Source organism: Haplochromis burtoni, unplaced genomic scaffold, assembly GCF_018398535.1.
Source record: "Haplochromis burtoni strain Fernald_Lab_line unplaced genomic scaffold, NCSU_Asbu1 Contig_8, whole genome shotgun sequence".
Classification (NCBI taxonomy): Eukaryota; Metazoa; Chordata; class Actinopteri; order Cichliformes; family Cichlidae; genus Haplochromis; species Haplochromis burtoni.
Window position 1 is genome coordinate 1215506 of NW_024582369.1, and position 10054 is coordinate 1225559.

Sequence of the window (10054 nt, forward strand, 5' to 3'; positions counted from 1 at the left end):
CAGATATTTCAGTTGGCTAGAATATTACTCATATATATATTACTTTGCTAGAATTAGAATTATTACAATTAACACTTTTAGGCAAAACTACCAAAATTATGGCCGCAGTTTGTAAAATGAGACAAAATACTAACGAGGCAGTATTTTTGTTTTTCAAGATAAGCTGTCAGTATGTTGTTTAATGTGTTGTTGTGAATATATTGATTCACTGTGTGATTTTATTTTCTCTTCAACTGTAATGTTTGAAATAATCCAATCAGTGTGTCCCTCCCTGAAATCGATTGGACAGCACAACACCACGGTTTGAGATAATAAGCCAATACCGCGAACGCGCACGAGCCTCCCACGAGTACACATCAGCAGCATGGGACGTTTTCTCGCGCCCCAACAATAGAGTGGTACGTACCATTATTACCGATTTCAATGGGGACGGTTTCTTGTGGATATACGTAATTTCACACTACTTCTCTTAGAAAGAAAACAAATGTCGCATACGGGTAAAAATCAAAGTGGTTTTATGACGTGAAACCTGATGTAAGCTTAACCGGACTAGCTTTATTGCCAATTTTATCAACATTTGCCCAGAGAATCCCTTTGGAAAAAAAGTGGCTGGATTCATCTCCGCCGCCGCCTCTTCCAGCAGGAGTACATTTGATTACGGAGACAGTACAACCATGGATCCGACCCGGGGATTTAAATTTTTGGACACGGTGGCACACTCTGCTGCTCAGTAAGGATGGAGAGAAAATAAGAGGTTTTTTTTTTCTTCTTACAAACGTATCAGGTAAATAATTTCTTTTTAAATTTTGCACTGCAGTGCATCATGCAAAATGGGACTTTAGTAACGTTATGTTATCGCTATTAGCACAGCGGCAACTTACCGTCATAAAACCGAGTCACCGTGTTGTAATATTAGACTTCAACGGGAGCTGCTCGACTAATAACGGTCTTGGTAATTCAAAACTGCCTGGCCATCACTGACTCCCACGTTTACCCGGTGTACAGTTGACAAATGTGGCAATGAGAACAACGTTAGGCTACCAAAGTGGTCAAAATCCCACAAAGTAGCCTACCTACCAGTAGTATTTTTATTTTTGAATGACTAAAGGAGGAATTGGTAATGGGACCGCTGGGTGATAAATTGCAGCTGCACATCTGCATGAGATCCCGCTGCAGCGTCTTGACATAGTGAGTCTGAAGAATATCACACTAGTGAGAAAAGCAGAGAGCAAATATTTGCAATGCTCCCCAATTAACCCAACGTGCATAAACAAATAAATAAAAAGACGTAGAGTGTGTTTTATTTGTTAGCGAGTTTGTGGAGTGGGCAGTTTGCTACAGTGTCATGAAGGGAACCACGGGCAGTTAATTTTATAAGAATGCATTGATTTGCCTCTGCGAGGAAGAGGAGAAGGAGGACAGGGGTTGGGGTCTATTCCAGCCAGCTTCGTTTGCAGTCATGGGGGGATGGTAAGCCTTCAGCCCAGTGAAAATCATGCTCTGTGAAATCCGAAACCTTCTTTGTACTACTTCAAGTGCAACAAGAAAAGTGGGCACGAGGGGCATCGTCGTTTTGTGACCGCTGTGCAGTAATCAGCTTTTATATGTAGTGACAGCACGAATATGTGCTTTGATACACAGGAGGCCGGCTAATATGGGCTTTGCACTTCATCAAAGTGAGCATATCTTTTCTACAGTCTGTCCAGTTGAGACAAACTAAGAGTTGGGTCTTTGGATTGCTGCAGGTAACTATTGCCTGCTGAGTGGCCAGCAGCATATTTCATGGTTTGCCTCTTTTAAAAATGCAATAGTAAAGGTAAGAACAGCCTGTAGTGACAGTGTGGGTTCAGCTTCGTGGTTGATGATGAATGAATCACCTTTAGAAACATCAGCTGCAGAGCTATTGCTAAAAATCCATGTATGCCACTGTGGATGCTGCTTCTGACAGTGGATTAGTGTGCCTCTGATGTGTTAAAATAACAAATACAGAGCGAGGTAAACTAGGGTTTACATGTGATGTGCAGGAAATTAATAATTATTCTTTTTTTTCTCTAATAAATAGTGAGGTTAAAAGAAAGAAAGAAGCTATTTATCCTACAAGGCTAGACATCTTGTCCAAATCAACAAATGCAGAGCTCTCTACACTCACATTGCCTTGGCTGTGATTCAGTGGAATGCATAAATAAGACTTAATTCCTCGATTTGATCAGAAGCTGCATTAATAATTAATGCAGATGGAGAAGATGTTGACTCTTTCCAGATGACCTTAAATATTTACCTGTTATATCAAATTAGCCACACATCAATAAAAATATAAAAAATAAAAAAATAAATAAAATATATAATATATATATATATACTAAATATATTAGTTATATATATATTATATGTAATATTATATCATTTATATATATATAATATATATTATATATATATAATTATTTGGCTACAACCACTGAATACCCACCTAGTTCCACCTGAAAAAGACTTTCTGGGCCGAGAAGATCTGTGATGGTCCTGTATGATGGCTGGAGCAGAAGAGCTCAACTTCAAGGGAAATACTACTTTAGTCTTGTTCTGATCAACTGTATGTGACCTGAACTGCAGATGAGTAAAATTTACAGTAGTGCAGTGAATGTCACCAAGACCGAACCCTTGCTCCAGATGAATGGATATCTTTTTAAAACGTTAAAAAAAATCTGTAGGTTAAGAGCATATGGCAGAAACAAAATGGTCTGTGGGCCATTGCAGCTGTTAAATATATCAGCCTGCAGGAGTGGCCTCCAAACTATCACATGACTGAGAACTATAGCCTAGCTTTCATAAGCGCTCAGAGGGATCATGCAGGGACCATTTGCCATATTGTTTGGATTCAGAGCTGGCTTGAGGACATAATCCAGAGACTGTCCCCTAACCACCGGTCTGATTCAGCCTCAGTGGACATGTCTTAAAGGATGTCCACTGATGTGGTCCAGACAAGAGGCAGTAGTTCAGTTTGAGGCAACTTCTTTTTAAAGCAGGCGACTTTCTGACCTTTATGTTATATGCATGTCTTTTTTGGTCCTGAAAAACGTCATGCCGCGGTGACAAATACACAGTTGAGGGCTCTGTTCACATTGGCCGCTCTTTGATACATGAATATATACAAAAGTTTCTCAGTTTTGCTACAGGTGTCTCCTCAGAATAGAATCGAGCCTATTGCCATTTTATGTTATGCTGTTTGTGAACTTTTTGCTGTGAGGGATGACATTTCATCAGTTTGCACTTCTCGTGCTTTTTTATTTAAATGTGTTTCATAGGCCCTCATGACTGAACAGCCTCCTGTGGAGGCTTTTGGAAGTCTATTATTTGTTGACAGTGCTCTGATCCTCTGCCAGTCTTTGACTTTCTCATGCTAGCAAGAAATCTCTTTCTCCTCTGCTGTCTTTTTTTAGGGTCTTTCTTTTTGGTCTTTCTCCTCAGAGGAGGAGAAGGGTGATAGGGGGACACAGAATGACAGGGGTCATAAGGAAAGAGTGTGTAGAAAGCGAAAGGAGGGGAATAGATGAGAGTTAAGTGAGTGATGGGTGCCTGGCATGAGGAGGCGAGAGGAGGTGGTGGGAGGAAGGTGGGCTAGGGATTCTGGGAAAGGCAGAGAGAGCAAAAATGAATGCGAGTGTGCGTAATGTGTAATGCCAGCTTACGTGCCATTTAGTTGAGCTACAGGCAGCCCTCCTATCTCCCAGCTGTTAGGATCCTCCAGAGGGCCCAGCACACAGGAGCTATTGTTCTTCTTGGCCAGGCCCACAGCTCTATAATACTGCTTCTGTCTGCAGTGTGAACTGGTCTGACAGAGAGACACCAGTGCACGGTTAAGCCTCCCTGACTGGTGCTCCTTGTGTCTTACTACCACTGCCTCCACCACTTCCAAGAGTTTACACCAACTGCCTCACTGTATTTCTTTAACCATTTCTTTTTAACTTGCTTTTCTTCAGTAGGGGATGCTGTCCACGTTCTCTCCTTTATTCATTTTTTGCTTTGCTTCCATGTCTTAATCCAGTCCTCGGTCAAACTCCAGGGATGGAAGTTGTCATAGTGTGCCTTAACTCAGGACTTATTGTTGTGCCTCATGGCAGATAATGTTTTGCTTTCTTTCAGTGATGCCACCCTGGAACAAAGGTAGAACGCCATTTTCAGAAATAAAATACATTACTTCTATTGAGAAGAAAGGCTTAATATCTCCAAAGATATATAAAATCCAAAATTTTGATCACAGAGCACCATAACTTGATCTTTAGTCTTAAAAATCTGCTATACCATGTCTTTTATAAATCTGGCATAGTAAGTAACTCTCTGCCTTTTGTCTTTTATCTTCACACAAGGGAGGAGAGGGTGTTGACAGGCTTTCTTAGAGTTGACAAGGTAACTCTGAAAAAGACTTGCCTGATAGTGCCAGAGGGACAGTCAACTGGACAAAAAGAAAGATATCACAACTGAGTTTAAGGGTACCCCTTTCCCATCTGTAACGATCTGTTATCTGTCTTTTCGTAATCTAAAGCTGAATGGAACACAAGGCGTTATTCCCTTCAGTTTATTTGCCTTCGTTATATCTACACAGCACGCTGTTGCTGCCACAGCTGCACAGTGTTTAAACACATGCAAGAGTTCTCTCATTCACTACATCACTTGAGGCTCTGACGAGTTTTAGAAAGGATTTGTCTTGAGTTGAGACTGTATTTCATATCTGTCAGATGCAGCTTGAGGAATAGGAAGTGTACGTGCCGTCTTAGCAGTCTATGGTACAGAGCTGATTTAAAAAAAACAAAAAAAACAAGCAAGTAAATAAATAAATAAAAATATAAGGAAAAAAGGTTGAAGGCTTGAAATTCTGGCTAAGAATATTTTGTCAACTTCCAGCTCATAGAATAACAATCATGAGGTCTTTTCTGGGCTCACATGCTGCAAATTTAATAAAGAATCCTCTTTGGACTTGACATAATAGCCACACATTTGGGAAATGGAGCACCATGGTGTCCCATGACTGACCTGGCTTATTCTGCCAGCTGAAAGCCAAAATCGCTACACAATGGGGTAAACTGTGGACGGTTGAAGCCACTCCCCTGGTGTCAAGTGTATGTTTGGAAGGTAAATGTAGTCTGATCCCTTTCTCGGCACAATGTAGGCTTCATCTGCTTTAGGAGCAAACTGTATACACGGTTCTCCCTGGGAAGTTTAGGCTCAGAGACTAACAGTGTTTGTATTTGTGCGTATATGATGTCCAGAGTTGGGGGTTTTCTAGGCGTTTATATTGGCAAAGCAGTTAAATTGTAAGTTGCCTTTTCTCAATTTAGATCACCATTTATTTTTTTCTGCCTTGTTTGCTACCATTAGTCAGTGCTGCTTTCTGACTTCAAAACGATCTCCTCAGCTGCACTTAGAGCATGTGCATATTTGAATGCATTTGAATATTCAAAGTTAGGCAAAATAGAGCCATAATGTTTCGCACAGAATAAAAATATAATCTCTTCTGTTTTACCCGTCTTCCTCATTTTGAATACGTGTGTTCTTTTTCTGTCTTGATTTCAGCCATATCTTCAGTCTCCTATTTTGCCCATTTCACTGATTGGTTCTTATTGAGCTGGAATGGCTGATGCCCTGGTCATTGTGATCATGTGTGATGATTGATGGAGGCTGAAAAATGGAAAGCAAAAGCACCTTTATCACAGCCACAGCTTGAATCTCTCTTGTCAAGACTTAGTATGTCTGTGTTCAATTACAGATGCACCGAATTTTCATCAGGATTTTCATAAGCACTCATTTTTCTTCTCTGTTTCTCTCCCTGTGGTGGAGCAGGGAATACGTTACCATCAAGAATAACGAAGAAAATAAGAGATGCAGATGAGATTTTCTCTTGGGCGTATTATGTTTTACACAATTTCTTTAGATCTAGTTCAGGATTATTGTTACCCTGAAGACTGCCATTTTTGTTAGAAGTGCTGCTGCTATAAAATATCTTAATATTATAAAATGTTATTTAAATAGTAGTCTTTAAAAGAGGAAAACAAAGCCATGGCTAATAAAAAAAAATGCAAAAAGGGATGGAGGAAAATGGTGGGAAAAGAGGACACAAATGGAGCAGTAACCTTAGTGTACACCTTCAGTGTGTTTGTCCACTGTTTCACAGCAGGGGTGCCTGTGCACACAGGCAACTGCTGCTTTCAATTAGAAGCCAATATTTGGCTGTTCATTTACAGCTCGCAGCAAGGATCCAGCTCTGCTTTGATTTGCATGAGGCCCAAGTACAAGGCTTGTCTGATTTGCACTGGATGGAAGCCCAGCAGAGGCTGTGAGTGTAAGCTGCTCTTCCCTCTCAGATGGGACGATCGGAAGTGGAGGCTCGCCTTTCCTTTTGTCTCTGATGGTTAGCAGCAAATGCCAAATTCAATTAAATCCTCTGCAAGAAACCTCCTATTCAGTAACCACTTCATCTTTTTTTCTTTCTTTTTTTTTTAAATACATGCTTATCATAAAGCGATTCTGTCAGTCCTCCAGCACAAAAACTGCTCCAGAGCAGGGGTCAGATGGAGTTTAGGCATTTGTTACTGGCTGTAGGATAGGGCGTCAATGTGTGAAGGTTTTGCTTCAGTAGAATCCTATATGCTGTAATTTTCCTGTAAAATTCATTGCTGTGGCCGGAGGAAATATGGAGGTAGTTATTGATTGTGATTATCTACTGTCAGGCCTCTCTAAAGTAGAGTAAAATGTATCTGATGTGATGCTGAATCAAAGTCATTCTAAACTGCCAAGCCATGGGAATGGTCTGAGATGCAGCAGTTGCTTACATAACAGTCTTTCATTTATAGACACATGCCCACAGCTAAGAGCGTGTCTAGGCTCACTGTTATGTAAGAAAGAGAAAAATCCTCTGTGTTCATATACATTAGAGATGATACATCTTGAGATAACAGTTATGTTTCTAGACTAACATTACCAGTATGGATTATTTATTAGTTGTACATCTAGAGCAATAGGTGGGGGATCAATGTGTGTGTTTTTTGCTTGTGTATCACACCTGACATCACGCATATCCTGGTGCATTTTTATTTATTTATTTTTAAACATTTAGTGCTGTTGAGTGGGCCACAAGATGGCCGATGTGTGAATGTGATTCATTGCCTCAGAGGTCAGAGTGTAGCCAGCCAGTGAGCTGTAACTGTGAACTGTCATCCGCTTGACATAGCCACTTACTACTCCGCTGTTTTTATGATGCAGGACACTGATGGCTATGGTCTGCCCATTGCAGAATTAGTTTGAGCTGAGAACACAAAAATGCAAATAGGACTGTGGCAAAAAGAATACTGATGACAGTTATTTCAGTCGGTACTTTAAGCTGAAACCTCTAATGTGTTCTAGTTCCACGCCATTAATATAGTGAATGACATAACAGATTGTGGTAGCTCACCACGGCAGGAAATTCTGCTCTTTTCCTGCTGCAGAGAAATGTTAATTTTGTTTGTCGTGTTGCAACTGGCTGGTTGACAGTTCCTAACTTTATCAGTACAGTATGCATTTCTATTCAAAATTACTTGCTCTGTCAGTTGCGTTTCCATTGCATACCAATATCAATAGAATACAGTCAACATGGCAGTCAGTAAATCTGCCATTTACACAGGTATAAAGTAAGTTCTTAGAAGGTACTTGCATATTACACCTGAATCCCAACTCTCTTCTGCTATACCTTTATTTAAAAAAACCCCAAAACATAATTCTAGCACCACACCTCCCCATTACATGAATAAAGGCTCTTTGAAGACCTTAAAGGCTACCTTTTATCCCTTTCTATATTTTCTGTGATATGTATACTATTAAGATTATTTACATTTATATTTGGATTAAACATGGCCAAAGTTTCAGATAAACTGAGGGAACACCATGCACACCATGGATAAGGTAAATAAGAATTTTTTTGAACTGTGAATCATGCAAAGCTGCCCTAAAAGTATCCAGAATAAAATGATGGGACTAGAAATTAGATCAATGGGTTCACTTTAGCAACTCCCCCCCCCCCATAAGTGCACAATGAAAATAAAATGCATTCACTTTATCTTGTCATCTAGGGTGTAGATGCAGTGTACACCCCAGATGGCAGGTGTTCAGGCTAGTGCACCAGTTGGATAAATAACATACATATATCTGGAAGGTTTTTGTTGCCGCCTGAAATTTTACTCCCAAATTTAAAGACGTTTGCGTGCCTTTATTCCAACCTATTGGTGCAAGGTGTAAATTCAAATTCAGTAGCACAATGGTCACATTTAAAAACCGTCACAGAAATACATACGGACCACATGAAACATCCGTGATAACCTGGAAAAGTTAGTTCTGTGAACGGTGGCATGCGGACTGCAGTAATAATGGTCCTGTTGTTTTGCAGGAAAGGTTATTCAGCCCTTGTTTAGGCTCTAAAGCAATCCATAATGGCAAGAGCCAAAAAAAAAAAAGAGGCAATCGCTGGGATGGTGGGTGATCACTTAAGGTGCTCTCTGAGTATTAAATTTGATGAAGATTTTCTGTCATAATCTGCACTCCCTTCTGAGCTGCAGATTATGACATATAGGAGATGGGTATTCACCAAAGAATGTTGTCTGCTTGTGTTTGCTTAATCAGCCTTAGCTGGTTAAATGCCAGGTCAGTATTTGGATTAGCATAGCGTGAGCTGCCTGGAGGAAAGCCATCCTCCTCTGTCTAAAGAGTAAAGAGGCAGCCCACATAGGTCCTTCCTGAAGTGTAGGATAAGGTCAAAGAACCATTTTACTTTAGTGTGTTTGGTTGTATAAATGCTAGCGGCATCTTGAGGCAGAAGTCTAGTTTGCGTAGCCTCAGGAGGACAGATGGGTGCTGACAGACAGACCTGGCCTCGGCACTTGAACTGCTGTAAAGCTTTTTTTTTTTTTTTCCCCCTTAGTTTTTCCCTCGCCTTCTTCATTACAAGCTTCCTGTGTGCTTCCTGTCTCACTCACACCTCTCATCCACTGCCTCTCACATATATATTATATTCCTCTCTGTCGTTTCCTACTTTACATAAGCAGAAGCTGCACATTCACTGCTGACTGCTTTCGGTGAAGCTCATGATTGCCAGTTTTGCGGTCAACATTAAGTCGTAGTTGTACATCAGCCATGTCTGAAGGATTGATCAGATTTAAAGTGAGTGCAAGGAAAGGTGACAGAGAGTAACAGTAACAGAGAGGAAGCAAGGGCACATGTTGCCTAGAGCTTTATATATAATTTTCCCAATGCATAATTAATTTAAAAAAAGAATATTTGCAGTTTTTTTTCTTTTCAGCCAATTGAGCTATTTAATTCGTTTAAGTTATTTAATTTAAAAGCTTATTTTAAATTGCCACTATACTACCATCAAGGTCTTAGTCTAAAGCAGGGGTGTCAAACTCAAATACACAGTGGGCCAAAATTCAAAACTGGAACAAAGTCGCGGGCTAACTTTAATATTTATTGAAAATAAGAATGAATCTTTCCTTATGGACTCAAATAAGTTTTGCTGGAAAACTGAATATGGAACAAGCAAAGCTTAATACTAAACAATATATATATATTAGCTGTATAATACCAGTAGGCCAGCTTTAATAGTAATTTGGTATGGCTTCGGGCCAGAGTTTGACACCTATGGTCTAAAGCATGACTAGTTTAATTGCCTTCATTAGAACCTACATGCTTACTTGGTGAGTTGTTTATTGTATTTAGCTGTTGCAAACACCTGACAGTTACCTTCTCACTTTCTATAGCGGTGACACCTGCAACAAGCAGGGGGGAATCAAATTTATTTCAAGGTTTTCATAACATTATTTTTCTGATTTAAATTAAATAAAATTAGTTCCTATATAAGTTAAACCGGGCAGCACGGTGGCATGGTGGTTAGCACTGTTGCCGCACAGCAAGAAGGTCCTGAGTTCAATTCCACCATCAGGTCTTTCTGTGTGGAGTTTGCATGTTCTCCCCGTGCTTGCGTGGGTTCTCTCCGGGTACTCCGGCTTCCTCCCACCGTCCAAAGACATGCAGCTTG

The 10054-nt window shown here is 40.2% G+C and overlaps 1 protein-coding gene across 4 annotated transcripts in view; it reads left to right on the forward strand.

Moving 5' to 3' along the window:
* Positions 1 to 292: 292 nt before the first annotated feature.
* Positions 293 to 10054, forward strand: part of wasf1 (WASP family member 1) — a 64716-nt gene continuing 54954 nt past the window's right edge. Inside the window, exon 1 of one of the 4 annotated variants that reach the window (XM_042225983.1) lies at positions 293 to 784. The gene's annotated coding sequence lies outside the window, so the exon portion shown is untranslated. The remainder of the gene's footprint in view (positions 785 to 10054) is intronic. The other 3 variants (XM_042225987.1, XM_005914546.2, XM_042225994.1) reach the window with 3 other exon arrangements.